Source organism: Tyto alba, unplaced genomic scaffold, assembly GCF_018691265.1.
Source record: "Tyto alba isolate M040663 unplaced genomic scaffold, T.alba_DEE_v4.0 Super-Scaffold_46, whole genome shotgun sequence".
Classification (NCBI taxonomy): Eukaryota; Metazoa; Chordata; class Aves; order Strigiformes; family Tytonidae; genus Tyto; species Tyto alba.
This window is the reverse complement of record NW_024881322.1, coordinates 12,252,851-12,273,860: the sequence shown is the minus strand read 5'-3', so window position 1 is coordinate 12,273,860 and position 21,010 is coordinate 12,252,851. Positions and strand designations below refer to the sequence as shown.

Genomic DNA, 21,010 nt, shown 5'->3' with positions numbered 1-21,010 from the left:
GCCCTGCGATTTTCTGTAGGCAAATTTCACAAGCAGCAATGTGAATTCACACAGAGTGGGCAGTATGAGCCTGTGAGTTCATTAAAAGAAGTTCTGCTCTTCTTTTATGGTGGTTCCTATAAACTCCACAAAGTTGGACTGACAGCATAAGCTTAACAGTTAGACTAGTTGACTAGTACTCCAGACTTGCGCATTCTTGAGTCTCTTACTAACTCATTAAATGAACGCGATAAAGCCATGTGGCTCTCCCATACAGCAGTCTCCCTGACCTCACGATGACACTCCACCATCAGTGTCCCATAAAGAGGATTCTGGGGCTCAGTCAGATCAGATTTATGGTGTTCTTTGAGGCTCCCAGGTGAAAGGTGCTGCCGTCAATGTTTTTCAACTGCAGGGCCTTAAAACCCAGTGCTTACATCAGTATGTGCTCTATTGCTCAAATCAATACAAATTAATAATTAAAGGAATTTCATTTCTATACACAAATACTTAGGTGACAAATACTGTAGTTCTATTAATATTGATCTTTCAGGTCTTGCCATGAACCAAGAACAGTTTTGAGGACAGAGCAGTGAAACACAGATGTTGTGGCTCTTGGCTCTACACCTCACTCACCTGACCAACCTGCCCACCCCCCAAAAAAGGACATTTTATTTATTTGTGAAGAAAACTCTGAAAATAAACTATATTCATTTCCCAATACATCTTGCAACTGTACCTTGTGTGCATGATCCCTAAAGAGAGTAGGTAGACACAAGAAGGTATGTTACAATAACCTCAAAAATGAAGACGCTTACTTAGCATCTCTTAATGCCAGCCTCATTTCAGAATCTCAAAGCTTGGTATTTTCACAAATGAGCTTTGAGGAGTCTGTGAACTTTCTGTCCTGTGAATATGATATTGGGAAAGATTTATAGCAAGGATAAGACAATATTATGCAAAGCAATGCCAATTGTTATTAGCCTCTCAATCTTTTATTTTTTTCCTGAAACAATTCTGCAGTTAAAGCAAAAAGCAAATGCCAGTATACCTTTCCAGAGCAGTCTGTTCAATTTTAACTGTAAGTGCCATTCATCAAAGAGTTAGTTGCTTCCTTGCTATGCCTGCAGCAAGTTCCAATTCAAGTACATTAAGCAATTGGCCTTTTGATAATGCAATGAATCGATAGCACTGCAACTTTATTATAGCTGGATTGCTTATCAGATAACACTTGTGGAAGTCTCCAAAATAGGAAGTAAGAGTAAGGTAGAAGTAGGAGTAAAGGGAATACACAGAAATTAAGTGTTGTATTCTAGATAAAACTTTTTAAAGTTTTTTTGGTTGTGTTTTTTTTTAAGCTCTGCCTAGGACAAGAATGTTCAACATTTATGGCATACAAGGTTTGGAAAATTAGTTTTTAATAATGCTGTAAAAGGAGAGAAGAGAAAACCTGGAAAGCTGGTTTTGTAGGATGTGACTGTGTTGTAAACTCATCAGGAAAGGAATAGCACACATTGGTACATATTGTCGCAGTTTTGGCACTGCACACCCCTGATTTTAATTGGGACCCCCAGGCATTGCTAAGTTAAAAACAACAAAGAGCAGCTCTAGTAATATGGAAAAAATATTCAAATCTGGAAATCTTGGCTAGCAACTCAAAAGAACATTTTGGCCCAAATCTCTGGACAGCTGTTCTTTGGTTTTGCTGGTTTGTTTTTTTTTTTTTTTTTTTTTCCACAGCAAATTGATATTTTTGTGAAAATATATTTATCCCCAAATCCAGTTTTCTATTGAAAAATAGATTAAAACACAAAATTCAGCTAGCCCTACACCCTTACCTTTCTACTAAGAACAAAGGAAAAATAGTAAATGTAGAAGACTGAAGTCTCAACAGAAGTTGTAAGACTAAAAGACGTGTCTATAAACCACCTTTAAAATAATGGAGGCACCTTAAAAGCATACTGGTGGCAACTCTCAAAATGTGCAAACTTCTCATGAGATCCATAGGACTATGGATATGATGTCATCAGTAGCTTTGGTCTGTCCTTACACTTCCCTGCACTGGCCATAAGCAGTAGCTTAAACACCTAACGTAGCTAACTGCAAGAGAGAATTGGTACATCTATGGGAAGAGAACAGTTTTTAAATGAAAACACTACCTTTTTATTACTCTGTTTCAAAACAAATTCTCCATGGAAAGTAAACAAAATCTTCAGGAAAAAAAAAAATTAACCTTTGCAGTTTGGAAGCTCTATTTTCAGTGTAAATGGTTGTTTCCAAGTTGTTTGCTTGCTTGGACACTTGACTAGTCAAGCATCTAAAAAGAGGGAAAGTCAAATGCAAGACAGCAGCACTAAAAGATTTTCTATAAATATTTAAAAATAGTAAGTTGTGCATATCTGTGTGATATTAATTCACAGGGATTCTAATTACCAAAGTAAAGCTGGGCCTTTTGGCAAAAATATCTATTCTAAGCATCACCTTTTATCTCCTAATAGATCCTAAGCATGTAAGAAGTACTTTATTGCCTGAGAAGACTTAAACTTTCCTCTTACAACTCACTATCAGCTCCAGTTTCTTGTTGGTATAATAGAAGTCCTCACTGACCCAGTTTGTTTTCGTACTGCACCAAAATTGCCTGCCTCCAGTTATCACAAAGGAAAACAAGAACTGCCATCCTAATATAGGTCAATGTCCAAATCTACCCAAAATCCCTCTTCAAAGCTAGTCAAGAGCAGATGTCCACATGTATAAAACTCCCTTAATGGATGTTTATGACATAAAATACTATTTTTAAGCCCACACAAATCCATTTATCTCCAGTCGAGATGTAAAACTCTGAAGAAGAATGAGGTATGGTGTGTCTCCAGATTTCACCTCACTGCAATAACATGAAACTGCAACATCTGTATGCATGGCAGGCTCACTGAGTGGCCTGAAAACTGCATAAATGCAGCCATTTCTATTACCCTTTTCCCCTCCTTTTCCTCAGCCACTCTCATTTGTCTTGTCCAGCCGTGGCATTGCTGGACAAGCTTTAGAACACCATTTTTAAACAGCCGCTAGCACAACAGAGCACATACTGGATGTTGAGCCTAGAGGCTTCAGTCAACCCTAAAATGAGTCACATGCATGTTTTATAAAACTGACTTAAGAAAGGAAAACAGTTATTTCCTTTTCCTTTCTCTACCCAAGATGCTCTTATTTTCTCCCCAAAAAGCGTATGGAATTTAAAAAAAAAAAAAATTGTCTTGTCTAGTGCATACGTGAAAGCCAACATTCTAAACTTTTTTCTTTTGAAAAGTATAAACTTATTAAAAAATTTCAGCATTTGAAGCAAAAAAAAAAAAAAAAATCAGACTTAGCCTGACAAGTTCTCAAGAGTGGAAGAGTGAAAATACCACATACAGGTCTGTGCACGAGGTAGCTCCCAACAGGTCATTCCCTACAAGCAAACGTTGAGTTTACTTAGCAACAACAACCCATCTCCAATTTTTAGAAGGAGATGAGCACAGCAGGTTCAGTTCATAGGTGACAGATGAGCTTTTCATAGAGGTATGAGCTGAAAATCCCAGCCCTGCACTCAATCCTCTCAAAAGTGCACAGACTTTCCCCAGACAGCTTAATTTAGATGGGTTCCTTACAACATGTGGGCAATCATGGAAAAAGCCAACTATGTTTGGAGATAAAGAATCCGTGACCCTCAAAGAAGGCGGGAATGTTTTCCCAGCCCATTCCTTCAGCTGCCCATCTGTTATCTCACGCTGTATGTCAAACCTGATCTCAGAACCATCGGCACAAAAGGACGTGACAGACTCAAGTGGGTGACGGGAATAAGAAGTGACATTTGCAATGTTAACAACGCGAGCTGGAAAGATTAATCACCGGCTTGGACCCCTGCTGCTCTACCCAGTAACTATTTCTGTGCCAAAAAGAAGTGGTCTACCCCTCTATTACTCCGGACTGTGTAAGTGATGGTTTTTGCAGCTGTGATAGATTGAAGAAGAGGTAGAGCAGTGAAGACATACATACCTGAAAGCAGGCTTGTTTGTCTAAAGGCTTCTTAATTTTCTGTCACAGTTTGGTCCAATAAAATGTACTCCCTCCAGACTCTGCCTGTTACTGCATGTGCCATTAATATTGCAATTACATACGGTATTCTGTCTAGATCAGTACAACAAAATATCACTTAAACACTTGACTTCTAGTTCAGCAGTCACCTCTCTGACACACTGGGGACATCTGTCAGGTAAATATTTCATTTGATACATCCCAAAGCAGGAAATTATAGACCATCTGCATACCCATCATCCATTCACTGTGCAAAATTCCTCCTTTCAAAGCCAGTGTAATCTGATTACAAGCATCTACTGACAGTTTATCCCCAAAATAGGTTGAACAACAATTCCCCTTCTCTTCCCCAAGTCTGTGCCACGACATAATTTGGATTGGAGGCAACAAGCTCGTTATGAAATTACACACCAAAACCCTGACGAGAAGTCAATGCATGCTTTAGTAAAAGGCAAAGGGCAGGTTCTGCCGTTCTGCTGTGGACGCATAATGCCCCACTCTGAGCGAAGCCCCCTTTATCATGTTAGGGCAACACAAGTGTTAAGGTGCCAGGCAGCCTGAAAGAAAGGAACTCACTCTGATGCAAAGCCAAAGCATAATAGAAATGAAACAAGTGATTTCTGTGGTCACTTTCTGGGAAGAGTGACTCATTTTGAAATTTCAGAACATTTTGCAATACAATCAAATCAAACCCAAATTAAGGAATTAATCCGAAACATCCAGAAATCTACCACCCATCAGAAACATGAGTTACACATTCAAACACATGCACTTTTCCTCTTCTTCTTGCCTAAAACCTCTTCTTCCCTTGGTCTTGGTTTGCTCCCTTAATTTCATCCTTCTGCCATCCAGTATTAGCTAATGAGATACACAAGGCATTCAACTTCCTGAGGCTGCTACTTTCTTTCTAAAAACTTCTAACTGAAAAAGTTTGCAGGCACTACAATTAAATAAAAATAGCGTAGGAACACTTGTGATTTTCAACAAGCTGCCAACCTTTTTTCTCATCACTTTTTCTCCCTTCTTCTAACTAAAAAAAATAATATTTTTTAGATCAGTCTGCAGAAATACATTTCACTTTGGAATTCATGTACATGTTCTTTAAAAATCACTCAGCTGAATCAAATTCATATCTGCATGACAACGAACGATTACACAGTTATTGAAGAGGAGTTCATTTTTGCTAATCATCCTGTATATTGAAAAGGAAAAAAATACAAAAAATGTCTTTCCTTCTAACAGGGAGATTTTAAAAGAAAAGAAATATACTCTGAAAAAAAAATGTGCAGAATATTAATAGAGTCTCCATCATCATCTTGAAAGGTTTTAACAATCCCTAGGGTTGCATTCTCATGCTGCAGTGCTGGATACCTTAATGTAAAATTAACATTCATACAATATAATCCTGCTGTTCCTCACTCACTTCTCTGCTAACTTGGCCTCTTATAGCACTTTCAGACACGGATTTAAGAACATTCAACTGCTGAACTACTCAGCTGTCTCTCATTCGGCACACCTTGCCCTTCAGATAGGAGCATATCTACAAACTCTGGCAAAAACTGCTCATAAAGCAAACTGCAGAGACCATCAGTAAGATGATGGACAGACTTTATGGCCTTCTGGAAGGACTTCTTATACATAAATTAGATGCAAATATTTTCATTCTTTGTAGAAGCAGCAGGCACCACTGTAAATTCTAATTAACTTTTTTGCCTTACAAATACACAGCTTGATAGGATGCAGTTATATTTATGAAATTGAAATAATTGCCCCTCAATCACTTTTCTCCTGTCTGGTCATTATACTACAAAAAAGAGCTAATGTCTGCTCTATCTCAGTGGCTGTTTCTAGAATACCAAAATATCCACTCTGATTTATCTCATCTTTAAACAAAATTTTTCCCATCTTTTCTAATCTTCCCTCATGCAGAAGCCTCATCACTTTTGCCACCAGGCTGTGGAATCCTCTTCTGCCTGCTCCACTTTTTATATCACAGAGAGTTAACATGAAATTCAATATTCACAGGGCAGGAGTTTCCCAGACATGCTCTTCAGTCTTCTGAAAATATTAAGTCCCGTCACCCGTTTGCTTTCTGACTACATTTGCACATTAAACGGAGCTTGTCCTTCCAGGAATTCTGTTCAGAGCCAGCATCCCCATGTAGAAGGGGACAAAAGGCAAGGCACCAATTAAGAGGCCTTTAACCTATGAACTTCTTGCAAGATAGATACTCTTGAAAGATACATGCAGCTCTAATACCAATCCAAAAAGGCTATTTCACCTCATTTATTGGTATCAGTATGTGGAAAAAGCCTGGCCAGGCACCACCACAATGTATCCTTGATACTAGGTGTCTGGGGAAACCTAGAGCCATCATTAAAAGCAATTTGCTAGCTAGTGATTTGAAGAAGTCCTTGCAAAAGCAATTGCATTATTTCTGCCAGTGTGAGTAGATACCCAGGTGGTTTTGGTCCTTATTGCCTCCATTATATGCCAGTTATTACCACTGCACTCTGGAATTTACACCACGCAGGTCTGAAGAATATTCATAGTCCGTATCTCAGACTGCTGTATACACGATGCATAATTTTGTACCAGAACTAGAAAAGCTCAGCAGCTTATTGTGCACTGAGCTGCTTGGAAAACAAGAATACTGACTCATGAAAGAAAAACAAAAAGAAAAATCAAGGCTTCAGAAGTTTACTTCTAATGCCAACAAGGAATGAAATTGAGCTCTCTTCAACGTGTTGTGAAAGCAAAATGGCAGTGTAGTGCAGATGCTTGAACTTGAGTTTCATGTATGTCAGCTGAGTAACTTAAGCACCCAGCCAGTATCCTCCAACTCACCTTTCCTCTGTCCCTTTCTCAGGGTTGTCCCAGACCCACCCCCCACCCCCCTTTTTTTTTCCTGACAGAAGTTCCATTTTAATCAGCATGATTCTGGAAAACAGTTCTGTATCATTTAAGAGAAATTTTCAAGTACTCCATCAGTCTAGTCAGAGGCAATAAACTAGAAAAAGGGTGTAGCTGAAGTGGGCGGAAAATTTTGAAAACAACATTGCGCATTGTTTCTGCTGCTGCAGGGTTGTTCTGAACGGTGGTGGAGTACTGCAAAATGACAAGCATGCATTCACACATACCACAGACTCAGTGCAAAGGCAAAGGTATTAATAACAACATTTGCAAGAATTCAGGAGTAAGGAAGAGTCTAGAATGAGATCCCTAGAATGGGATGCACTTGAAACTCAAAAATGCTATAAATCTGCACTACAAATGTCTAGAAGCAATATAGGGATGTTAATTCTAAAGAGCATGGGCAGTCTGCCTCTCCCTGATTTTCTAACTTTTGAAGGAAGATCTATTAACACACAGTACATCACACCCACTCCTTTCTGCCAAAGGCAGACACTGAGAAGTGCTGCACACTGCAATATCTGTTCACTTTTGCAACACCACAGGAGCAACCACAGTTAAATAACATTAAAGCAGCGGAAATTACAATGGACCAAGGCTGAAAGTCCCAACTGGTCAAGCCAAAGGCTATAAGAGACTTCACTGCTCAATGCAGTGGGAAAATTGAGGTCTTGGATATGGAATATGGAAATACTCCACCACAGGCACTGCATGCACACTTCCTGGTTGTATCCATCATCTTGAAATACAGTACTCTCAGAACTCTATCATCTCTTCACTGCTTGCCAGAGACAATGCAGTATGGATCGTTATAAATAGTTTTTGATATAAGCATCAAGAATAGGATTTTTTTTTTTAGGGGATTCCTCTCTTTGCACCTATTTAGCTACTTACTTTTGCATTCAAGATAGTTTCCAGGATAGAAGAGAGCAGGATATTTGCAAATTTGCAGAGAAGCAGCTAACAGAGCTGTAGCAATTTCCAGACTACCTCTTCAGCAAAACTCTTCATGAAACATCTGGTGACTTGTTGCTGCTGTTGAGGGTTAACTTCTGCAGTCTGTTATATACTTTTCGCCTCTGTCAGCTCCAAGAGTCAGCCTTTGTTGGCTGCTTTCTGACTTGGGAGTACCCACAGCTTTTGTCTACAACAGACTGCTGATCAAAGACTGCCAAGCACCTATCGCAGCCATTGCTTGGCAGGAGCTCTGTGACCAAAAGGCAACGTGGTGCTAACGGCATCCCTGCAGTTGTTGCAGCAGCAGTGCAAAGGAGCCCAGAACCTCTGCTGAGGACTGCGCACTAACAGTGGTGATGTGCCATGTGGTCTCCAGTGCTGGTTAGAGCAAGTGGCCTTGGCACATCAGGGGCTTTGACCCAAACAGCACTACTGAGCAAGGATGCCACCATTCAGGTCTCGGGCCACACGAAATGACTGGTGCCCCTGCCTGACGTTGGGAACAGTGGTTTCCTCCCCTGTGGGAAGCATGCTGTGGTTGTGGCACTCCATTGCTAGGTGAAGGAGCTGTGAGAAGAGGTGAGTACGCACACCATCAGGGAGGATGAACAGGAGACCAGTATGGCCTTTGCAGAGACCCTGCGAAGCTAAGTCTCCAAGACCTGCATTGCAAGGTGGGAGAGAAATCTAGAGACTACCCTCCAGGGATCGAAACTCCCAAGATGGGGAAAAACTGAAACTTCTAATTTCTAGCAAGACAACTGGGGTTTCTTCTCCACTTCTAGTTCTGGAAACAGAAGAGAAAGGTCACCTTGCATCAGGGAAAGCATCAAAGCCAGTTAAGCCTCAACCAAGTATCTGTATAAAGAAGAAAATGGGAGCGATAGCTGTTGGAGACTCCTTCCTGCAAGGGAGAGAGGAATCCTTCTGATGGTTTGACCTATTATCTCAGGTTTGCTGCTTATCTGGGATGTGGTAAAGAAATTGTTGAGTCTTTTCCAGCCCTCAGACTATTACCCCCCACTGCTCATCCACGTGAGCATCACAAACAAATAGGAAGAACTAAAGCTCCACATGCAATCACAGAACTGCAGCACAGCTGGAGTGACAGACATGGTAAGACAGCTTGCACAACTGGCATGCTGTGATGGACAGGTACCCGCACTCTTCAGGAAAGGTAGGCAGGGAAAACCTGCAGGGAAAACAAAGAGCAAGACCAACCCTCTATCTGAAGGAGCAGCTCAAGAGGCAACGTGACTGGTCTCAAGCCATCCAGGATATTTCTGGGTGGTATCAAGGATAACTTCTTGATTTGAGCACTAGAGGCCCAACCAAGGGTGAAGAACTTTTTCTCCCTGAGGACAGCCAGGCAGCAGAACAGAGGGTTTGTGCAGACCCAAACTTGGAGATTTTCCACACCCATCTGGATACATCCCCCTCAAGCAACCTTGTCTGAGCTCATTGCTGAGCCTGCCTTGAGCAGGAGGAGATTGGAGTAAGGGACTCTGAGACACTTGGAAAAAAATCCTCTAATTTAGTGGCAATCACAGATCTCTCTGCAAGGAAAAGATGGTAGTCAGAGGTAGATAAATTTATTCATGCACATGAGATTACGGACATTTTTTCCTTTTTAGTAAAAATTATACGCATTTACATGAGACAGAGGTAGTAGAGAGGCTTATATTTAAGACAAATAAGCACAAAAGTAAACTCCAGATAATTTGCCATTAAATAAACTAAGATAACACTCCTACACTTCAGTTATTCCACAAAAAAGTTTCCTAAAAAAATGTACAACATGTCATATGAAATATAAGGCTTAGGTTCATAGTCCTGATCCCACAGACTGTGTTAATTTATTTATTTATATATATATACACACACACACACATATATATACATATATATATGCCAGTAGAACTGAGCAGGGCAAAGCAGGGCTGGACATCACCTAACACCGGCCATCTAAATAGATGTTTACTCTTTTCTCCAAGGTTTTCTCCTTAAGCAGCCTCTACAGTCACTCACAGAAGAGTCACCTTCCACTAAATCTCCCCTTGGCAGATAAATACGACTAGGCAAGATGAATTCCACCCTTAACAAGACCTGTTAACAAAATCAACTAAGCACTTAAAGCCAAACTCTATAGTGAAAACAACTGTCCCTAATAAAACTGAACAGGCTGTAACTGAATGCACAGCAAGTGCACGGCAAGCAATAATTCTTCCAGTTCCTCTCATATATCCCTCAGAGTTTCCCAGTGTGACTTGATGTTTTAGACCTGTCTTGCTTAGACTGTTAATTCTCTTCAGGGCTGGTGACTGTTCATATTACTTACCTAACCCAGGACTCGTGCCACAGTTTAATCTCAAACACTTGTATTAGTTGCATATAACTCCATCCTGAAAGCCACCCTACCTTTCAGCAATTATCTCTGGGAGATAATTCATTCAGTACACATACCGAGTTAACTGAAAACAGAGAGAGAACATGACATCCAAAGTGTGAGACGGGATGTGTACAGAAAAGCTGAGGCTGTGAGAATAACCAAAGACAGTACTTCTAAGACAGCCAGGCTTTTGGGGTAGTCTCCCAGTTCAGCCCCAACTCCAGCCTTAGCTCCATCCCCACACTTTACCACACCAGCCTTCATTTACACCTCTGTTTTGTGATTCAGAGGTAAAATGCCCTTTTATTTGGAAGTTTATTTTGCAACCAGGATCCAGCATGAGGCCAGAATGAGGGCCTAAGTTACAATTTTTCTGATTAAGAATCTTGGCATTTGAGTTGTCATGTACACGGTATGGGAGCTCACATCCTTATAGTCGTTCCATCCAGTCCTAATTATAACTTATGGGAGGTGGGGGCCAGGGAGAAGTTGGGAAGAAGGAGATGAGAAGAGACCTCCAGCCTCCAAAAGCCTAGCCTAAGAGAGACGGTGGCACACGTTCAATGTGAATTAGGCATTGCGCAATCAACTCAAAAGCCTGAACGGGAAATACTGCTCAAGCTGAAGTAAGTGGAAATTTTTTTAAAGATCCAGAGTTTCACCCTATTTCCTTCTCTGTAAAGGCACATAAACAGGCTCTTGTCAAAAACCTCAGCAAAAGTTTTGCCGCCCTGCCTCCGCCCCGCACCCACACACGCACACAGTGACTGACCGTATGTGAATTATCAGACTGTGGAGTCGCTCAAATGTGACGACCGTTTCCCATAACAAGCTCCTGAAATAAAGAAAGTACGTCAGCTCTCCAGCATTTGTCACGGTACCTTTCTGTAGGGCAAGAAAAGAGCCTGAACTGTGAATGCTTTTATAAAGGCTAGAACAGCATATGTTGTACTTTTCAAGACACAAGATGTAACTCTTAACAAATTGAATGCTGGCTGTTAGATGTCCTTGTGCATTTGTACAGGAGAAAAAATAATGAACGAAGTCTTTTGAGTCCCCTGTGAAGTTTCAGTGAGGGTTTGATTGATGACCCTTAGCATTTTGAAAATCATTCTTAAAAATACTAAGGAAGTCCACCATTTCTTTCTCTAAATAACACCTTTCAAAGTTTTATTCATGCCTGGAATGGATCCAGTACTTTAAGTGAAATAAACATCGTTTCATAATCTGCACAGTGCCAAACAACAAAATATTTCCCCTCTAATTTATTTCTGTTACATAACATTAGTTTATAATGTAACAGGGAAGTGAGTGGAAGACATCCAGCAGACCAATTTTTATGACATCTTACTAGATAAGCAATAGATACAGGTCATTTAAAAAAAAATAATAATATGGTATGAGGAAAGATTAATTAAATCATTTTCATGATTAAAAATAAATAAAAAATAGTGGTAAAAAGTGACCGATTTAATAAACAGTTTAGCTGAGGTTTAGAGATACTTTGGACTAACACTAAAAGTGAACCTCAGGCCACTTGAAAAAGCTCCCACATATCTGCAAACCTGCTGCTCATTATCCCTAAACTAAAATGTTTAGGAATGTTAAACATATCAAAGAAAACAACAGGGAAATACAACTTTTAGGCAAGGTCATGCTACCTAAACCACAATACTTCCTTGCAAATCTATTTTTCCAGAAAGGGCAAACATAACTTCCCTTCTGCAAGGTCTCTAGCTTATTATTCTCTGTGATGATTCACACTGTACGGTAACATTCCTATTTGAAAAACAGAACCAGTGCAGCTTTAAAACAAGTACGTATTTCCATTCAGGACACTGTAAGTTTAAGTTGATGAGCTGTTTGATCCTTTGAAGACCTATACAGTCACTCTGTTTGATAATCTATCTAGCTGCCCAGGTTTGGTTTTCCCCTTTTATTACAACTGTACCCTTTGGATATGATAACGGCATCATACCATTGAATCTGTATAAGACTCTCCACATGACCTGTGGCATACGTTAAGTCAAAAAGCAGGTAATAACAAAATATTACTGGAACTATTCAGCAGTACTGGCAAAGTTTCAAGCCTAAGGTTTCCAAACAGTACAGTTTGGGAAGTGTTGATAAGACCCAGGCAGTAAGCAGACGCTGAACAAATGTCTCAGGAATGGCAACATGAAGTGACAATTCAAGCTAACTTACCACAATGAGATTATTTTATCTCTCTGTACTGCAAAAAATAATGCGTCACCGCTGTTCTTAGTAAGTGACAGAATGAGGTGCTGCAGTCCCATGCAAGAGTAAGTAGTTCACAGGGAGGGAAGAAATGCTGCACAGGACACAGTCTTTGCATGGGTCCGTTCCGTTGCTCACCAAGGATAATGTTAATCAGTTAGAGGTTTTGAGTAGTCACCAAGCCATATCCACACACTACAAAACAGGCTGTGTGCAGTCTACAAAGCGTGCTTTAGCGCGGCTTAGAAACAGTCAGTATGAAGGGAGATGGTTAACTTATTCAAAGGGCAAGAGGCAAAAGAGCTTTATGGTGTCTTCACTCACAACCATGAGTTTCACTGATAACTGCACATGTGTAATAGACAATGTTTCTGAGAAGATGATCTCCTGGAAGCTTTCTCACCGTGCACACTCTTGGTGTGCAAGGAAACTGCCGCGTGATCTCTGCGCATTGCTACAGTCACAGAGCTGCGTTTAGACCTAAGCAATTATCTACTGTACAGTTCTCCTCCCAAAAGCTCTCCTTCAAAAACATCAGCTTTTAAAAATTAATCACTCCTAGACAGAAGAGCATTTAATCAACATTCACTTCTTTGCTTGGTCATTCTTTCACTTTGTGAGAAGGTGGTGGTCATTATAATTGCCTAAGAGGTATTCTCAGAGATTAAAGTTTCTTGTCTTTCCCAGAAAATCTTGTGCCAGCATCTTCTTGCGCTAGCTTCGAAGACGCCTATGTTGAAATCCATGTCCAACATAGCCTGAAAACAGACATTAATACTAAATATACATTGGGATAAAATGGTTTTCAGGTAACAGAATGAAAACACATATATTAGCTAACAAAAGTTTCAAACCATTGGAGCAGGCAGAGCACATTGAGACTCTGTGTGTTAGCCAGCCAAAAGAATTCTGTGTTTCTCCTTGCATTGGAGAGTCCTCTTAAAGACTTTTAAACACATCCACTAAGATGAGGTAGATGATGCATTAAACCCATCTTTTTCTCATCTAGACTCGGCATCAGAGCTTGGTACTGCTTGTGTGATACAGATATATTTGGTAAATCCACTTAAATCAAAACTGATTTCCTATAAACCACTTAGCAGCCTTGACCGCAACCTGGACTGGTTTTCATATCATGAAAAGCTGAACAGCCCTATAATCCACCCATGCTTTCCCAGTACTGCCCACTTGTTTTCTCCTTCCCTTCTTTACCTAAAAATACATATTCACACACAGATCACGTGTCCTATCACAATTACTTTTCTAATATTATGTATTATTTTGATAGTAGAGTAACAGGAAAAAATTTAAATAATGCCTTTGTCCTGACTTAATACTGACCTAAGATATCTCTATAGCATCTAGAAGTAGTTCAGTTGTTCAGCAAAACCCAGTTTGCAACTGTATTTCAACCTGAATTTACACAGTTGTACACAGGACAACAAGGTTGACGATCAGTCGCCTAAACAAACCTATATCAGCACATCTGAAGTGCCCTCAGCATCCAAAACATCTGCAGCGGGTTGGCACACAAGACCTACGAGTGACCCATGCCCTTTTGAAGCCAGAGGCCACATGGTTTTGTGAAACAACATAGGATGTCTGTGTGTCAGCAATTAAGTCCTCTGTTTGAGATTAAATCTGTGGGAGTTGAACTGATAGAGCTGGAAGACACTCTTCCAGACTTACAAATCCTTCTTCAGATCTGAGAGACAGCTAACACCTAATAACTGTGATACCTATTTTTCTGATCAAATAACTATCTTTCTACTTTTCAGCGAGCTGAGCTCCAACTCAATTTCAGGAGAACACTAGTAGCCTATATTCATTCAAGAGAAATACTCCTTGGATGGAGAAACACTGCTGAACTGAAACACAGATTTATTACAAGTTGTATTACATAGTTACGGCTGTTCAAGTGCCTTCTTATTCAAAATGTTTGTTAGACATCTTTCTTATGGGAGAGTAATGCCTAACAGCACAGTGAAAATAACTTCATTTGGTGTCTTTCTGTTTTCCCTTGATACAAATCTAGCAGCAATTGAAAGACTCCTCTGTGTATTCCTGACCAAAAAAATTAATGCCACTTAGTAATCCACTGAAAATGCATGTAATTTCTAAACATTAACAATTTTAGTTCAAAGCAAAAATATTACATTTTTGTATTTCCTATTGAGTTCATGCCTTCCTTACTGTTCTATGTCTGTTCCTCAAACTGAAATCCTTCCACAAAGCCATAAAACCTGATGCCTGCGTAGCACATTCCTAATTCATATTGAAACCTTTTGCTGAATCTGTGTGCATATGATGCTTTGAAGAAACATGCTCTCCTAATTACATCCTTTCAACAAACAGCTGGAAGAATAATCAGGTGAATGCTGTAAAGTCTGCCCTTACTATAACAAAACAGTTTTCCAAATGAAGAATGAGCAGTTACACATATGCAGACATCCCAAAGTCTGCATCGGAAGAAGCCAGTCATGTCTTTGTTTACTCTGTTTTCCCCCTTTTCGATGGCACAGAGAACCAAGCAAGTTCCTCATCCACCCTCAATATATGACAATCCAGATGTTAATCACAGCCCTACCAAATGTTATGCTATGGGACAAGATAGTTTAATATTGTTTAGCTTACGTTATTCCTGCTTCTTCTCTCTCAACTTCTAATACCTCCTTTCAGATGAAGAGGCTGAAGAAATCTGTCATCTTTTCTTGCACCTACACATTTTGCAGCCACAACTTCTCTACGTGCAGGTCTGTAGTCAGTGTGCAAGGTTTCTCAGAGCCATCCATGTTTCCACCACTAGATTAATAAGAGCAACTCACAACTTTCCAGCTGCACATGGCAGAGGAAAGTGCTTTTGCTAGTGACATGACAAACTCCCTGCAGGTTTCAAACATCTGTGGGATTCTGTACCACCTTCTGTCATTTTATTAACTGTCCTGAATTGGCCAAACCACCTGAGGCAGGAGCTCTGACTCCAAGTCTAACCACTGCACAACTCTTATTAATGTGTTAGTATTAACTGAAGCATTAAAGGATAATAAAAATGCAATTCAGAAATATCTTTACATGTATTCTTTAAGTGCCTCCCAAATGAAGGTTACTGGTCAAGTGATGATGAGGCAATCCAGCTTTAATGATATTTGCCTTCCAAAATGTTTCAGTTCTGACTTCAGATGAGAGCACAGTGTCAAGGCTATGCTGATAATTAGAGGCTGAACATTGCTTTCTAGAGATAAAAAAGGTGAGAGTTGATGTTGATTGCCACTGGTGTCTCAGTGTTTCTCAAGGACACTGACAAAAAGCATAGTATTGGCCTGCCCACAGGGTCCCAGAGACAGAATAATCGTGACGCTGCACTCCCAGTGTTCAGACCATCCAGCTGAGAACTGAGGTGGAATAAAACGGCACTAAATCTCATATACTGGGAATGGTCATTTGGAAAGTCCCCAGAGATCCGGGAGAGGCTCTTTCTGCCATCACCAAACTTCTTCAGGTTTGGTCCCAAAAGAGTCAAAACCTTCAGGTATTTAGGAATTTCCTCACACAAATGCTCTACTGGAAACTGTTGGGACCTCCAGCTAATTCACATCTCACTTTGAAAACAGGACAGATGCATCAGTCCATGGATCCTTGTATCTCCACACTGATATTCACTGCTTCCAAGTAGGTGTGCAGTGCAAGGGAGCACTGACAATCCTCCCGGGCCCTGACACTGGATGGTCTCCAGCACCTCTGTGTGTGCTAAGGGCAGAATCCTTCAGGCTCTGGGGATAAAGCTCTCACCTCTGGAAGATGCAGTGCGCAGCAGCCTTCCAGCCCCTCTCCTTGGCAAGCTTTAGGACAGGACTGAAGATGAATTAATCTGGTCTAGCTTTTACAGTTTTCCTTAAAGCAGCCGTCAAAATGCAGCACTGCTTGAGATAGCAACAAGCTTGCTGATTAATGATACCTACTGTCACTTCAGTCCTTGGTGTCTTTAAGCTCCATCAATAAACAGATCGGTGCTCAAGTTCTTCGTGCCTCATGAGTCATTAAAATTGAAGCTATAACATGAAATAGAGCAAGTTGTTGTCGCCATTGTTTATTAGTGCAGAAACTCCCAGAAGGGGCATTTGTCATCACGATCTGAAAACATTCACACTATTGCCAGGGGAAGAAAAAAAAAAAATTAAAAAAAAAAAAATCACAATCTGTAAGAAAGCTGAAGTACAACCATTCCTATGGCTTAGCCAGTCTAAAGGAAAAGCAGAAATGAGCTGAGTGCTTTTCAGAGCGTGAACAGCATATTTTTACAACAGACTTGGTTTTCTCTTCTAAGTAAACCTATTCCTGGCAAAAGGTGTTGGACTGACTGCCTAGGAGATCAAACTCACTTACTTATCCATATGCAACACAGCTAACATTCATAGTCCAAATTCTTATTTCATCTCTATGCTTTAATCACGACCTACACAGGCATGGTTCAGCAGCCATTGGACAGTAGCTTAAGTCTCTGTGCCTGCTCATTCCTTGAGCATTCTCATGAGAACCAACATGTGGTTTCCTTTTGGAGGGTCTTAACCAGTTAGATGCTCCAATGCCAATAACTCATTTCACAAAACCATGAGATGTAAATCACAGGACCCTTGCTGTTCTTGGGCGCAGATCCCAATAGCTCCTGCAGTGGGTAGTGGATAAATTTTTATGTCTTGACTACAAGACAGAACTGAAGACGTCATCCTTAGTCAGTAATCACGAAGTACCTCTGGAATTTGTTGAAATGTTATTAGGTAGCTGAAAAAAACCTCCAACAGGGATATTACCAGATAATGTGGAACTCAGTTATAGCAGTATCTGTTTTGATAGGAACAGGAGAAAATAAAACCCTAGAATTTAAAACCATCTTTTAGCAGACAAAGAAATCAGAATAAATAGTTTCCATATACAGAACTGATTCACTTGAAATGCTATCAGCATCTCTCACTTTTTAAAAAATAATACTCTTTTGGGGGGGGGGGGAGGGGCAGGGGAAGTGCTATCTGCTTTGAATTTTCACAGGAAGAACAAGCAAGAACCTAAGAAGGAATCACTTCCATCCTATCCACTCATTACTGTTAATGTCCCAGGCACTGATAAAAAGCAACCTAATGAGACAATGGTTTATAAGCCTAGAATAACTGTATCACTGATCAGCAAGTCCAGAGAGCACCTTCTGCACTGCATGAAGCATTATTTCTGACAAATTAGTAGCACAGAACTATTTTTTCCACTTTTTAAAAATAGCTAGTCCTAATCAAAACCAGTAATTAAACATAAGCTGAAAACATGTTTTATGTAAATATTAGACAAGAAAGGTTCCAAAGCTATGAACCTTAATTACATGCACTACTAAATCTGAATGTGTTGCACAGGAACACATAAATAAGATACTTGTACATGTTAAGAGTAACAACCTCAGAAAGAAATCATGATTTAACTATAGCACTTCTATTATGTTCAGACAATTGTTATTTCTTTTCTCTGAAGGTAAGGTTGTAGTTAGGTGAGAGGGAACATGGGTTTATGTACTCTATGAATCAGACCGAAAACTAGGAATAAGCAGCTGTACTGAAAAAAGCATAAACTTAAAAAAAGGTTTTCTGACTAGGCACTGGAGGCCCAGATATCCAAAGTCCTGTCCCTACATCTTGTGAGAAAACAAAGCACTTCTCTACTACAATTGTTCCCAAAATCTGTATGAGAAAAAAAAACCTAACAACAACACAACACCAAAAAACCCACAACACATCTTTGGAAATGATTATGCCGAACTTTACACTTGAAAGCTTTGGATCGGTCTTCTTAAGCTGGATGCACCTCATATACCTATCATGCATGGACCCGCTCATACATCCACGCAATCAGGCACATCAGTATCTCTGAGTATGGTCAAACAACAAATCCACAACATGAATATCTCAGATAATTAACAAAGCCCTTGTGAAGCACAGTATGTGCAGGTAAGTATATAACAACTGGATGTTTCTACTCAAGGACCTCCGTAGGACCAGGAGAACAATTGTTCTTCTGCATGATGACAGTCTAATGCCATCATTCACTGGAGTATAACATTAATTCAAACCCCGGGAAAGTACACATGAAAATCTGTATTGGGCCCCGCATCTCTTCCAATTCATCAGCAGATGGATGGGATTGAGGGAAGGAGATACGCCAGCCAAAAACTACAGTAAATTGCTTCTTAATTTTCTCTGTGGTGGTGCTCATTGAAATATGTATTAAGTACATTAATGTGTGATTCCTTTTTAAACTAACACACACACAAAGGAAGACCAAGTCCTTTGTGTCTACTTAAGGCTTATTTCTCATTTTTGGTCTTAACAGTTGGAAGCTAGCCTGTCAGAATACATTACTAGCCATGCTCCCCTGTGCCTGTGGAGATGGCATGGCACTCAACAAGGATCTGCCAGTGTTTTCACAAGAGACTCTCGGAGATGTTTTCACAAGACATTTTTGTAGATGTTTTCACCTTAATGTGTGATAAATCTTTTGGCCCAGAGAGAGTGTAGTGTCCATACAGACATGACATAAAGATCTGGAGGACTATTTCACCTGTCATCTAATTAAATTTAAACGCTATCCCCATGTTATGTCAAAATAAGCAGGACAACAGGGCAAACAAAACGGATTTGTTGAGGGGAAAAAAAATGTTTGTAATAGATGGATAGTCTATTGAGAATGTGCTAAAGGAAACACAGAGCTTAATCAGTAGAAATCAAACAGAGAGACTCTCTGATGTGGCAATGAGGAAAGAGGGTTTATAGCTTTCCCAGATTTTGAGACTTGTTAGTGGCTCCAGTGTAATCCACATTAAAAGTGAGAAATTTCTCTTGAGGCAAAGTCACACTGCCAGGAGATAGCCGATTCTGTCCTGGGGCAAATTATCTCAGCAAGGATGCCTCATCCCTTGCATTTGATAGATTCTTAACGAAATGCCTTAGGATTTCCTCTTCATCATTTGCAAGGGAGACACACATTTAGGAAGTGCAAGATTTTGAAGACTGGAAGCTTATACAGGGCTTCAATTATATCACCCTCCCCCAGAGGTCCCCAAGTAAAAGTTAATTCCCACATTAACTGCCAAAATAACGTCTGTCGCTAGCATTTTTTTTTCTCTCTCCCTCTCTCTTCCTTACCCCTGCCAATATATTGTCCTTTGGTCTAACTGCTAAATCAAAGAGAGGGATTAAAACAACTCATTATCAATTCAAATTGAATCTGAGACACAGCTAAGACATAGGAGTTCTGAATTAGTCATGGAAATGCTGCGTTTTAGGGTAATTTAAATGACCAGTTTTTTGTAAATAACCAGTTGTTGTGGTTTAGGCCTGACTGGCAGCCAACCACAATGCAGCAGCTCTCTCTTCCTTCCCCTCTGGCAATGAGAAGGGACAGAGAGCCAGGCTTGGGGTTCAAGATAGGACTGGGATGGGGAAAAAATCCCCCTTTTATGATCACTAGCAAAAGGCAGACTTGTTAGGGGAAGAAAAAAAGAACATACATTTATTACAGACACTAACAACACATAACAGAGTAGGACAGTGAGAAGCATTGCCACATCTTGAGAACACCTTCCCCCCACCCCTCCCTTCTTCCCGGGCTCAGCTCTGCTCCCAATATCTCTACCTCCTCCCCCAGCGGCACAGGGGCAGGGAATGGGGGGTGCAGTCAGCGCTGCCACGTCCTTCATCTTCGGTGAGGGGAGTGTCCGAAACTTGTTCCTCCTGCTCCATCGTGGTCCCCCTCTCACAGGAGACAGTCCTCCACAAACTTTCTCAGACATGAATTCCTCCCACGGGCCGCAGCGTTCCCCACACTGCTCCGTCATGGGTCACTAACTTCCTCCGACTGGATTCTCTCCCACGGCTGCAGCCCTTCCCGAGCTGCTCCGGCGTGGGACTCCCCCGCATGCTGCAATCCTCCCAGCGCTGAATTACAGCAGTGGGGCTGCCTTTTCCCATGAGACCCCGGCTTTCTTCGGGCACAGCACCTTGGTCAGCTGAGCAGGAGCAACAGGCCACAAATCAATGTCTGCTCCACCGTAGATCTTCATGGGTGGCGGGGGGGGCTGCCCTGCCGTCTCCCCACAGGATACAGGGGGGTCTCTGCTCCGGCACACCTCCCCCCTCCTTTCCTCCTCCGTTCCCCCACTGACCTTGGTGTTCATGCAGCTGCAGCAACTCCTCCTCACCAGTCCCACTGCCCGTCACCACGTCCCTTCTTAAATACGTTATCGCAGAGGCGCAGCCGATTGGCTCAATTTCCCAAACAGAAGTGGAGCTGACGTGGAGCTGGGGGAGCTTCGAGAAGCTTCTCACAGGGGGCCGCCCCAATAGCCCCCTCCCCTGCCACCAAAAAACTCCACCACTCACTCAACCCAGGACACCAGTATACTGAAAAATGCCTAGAAATTTGCTCTAG

At 41.0% G+C, this 21,010-nt stretch overlaps 1 protein-coding gene across 7 annotated transcripts in view; it reads right to left on the bottom strand.

Moving 5' to 3' along the window:
• PDE1C (phosphodiesterase 1C) overlaps positions 1-21,010 on the bottom strand; it is a 304,380-nt gene that overhangs the window by 152,764 nt on the left and 130,606 nt on the right. Inside the window, exon 1 of one of the 7 annotated variants that reach the window (XM_032997377.2) lies at positions 11,082-11,104. The exons of the other annotated variants lie outside the window; for them this stretch is intronic. The gene's annotated coding sequence lies outside the window, so the exon portion shown is untranslated. Of the gene's footprint in view, positions 1-11,081; positions 11,105-21,010 lie in introns of those variants that run through there. 7 annotated transcript variants of the gene reach the window in all.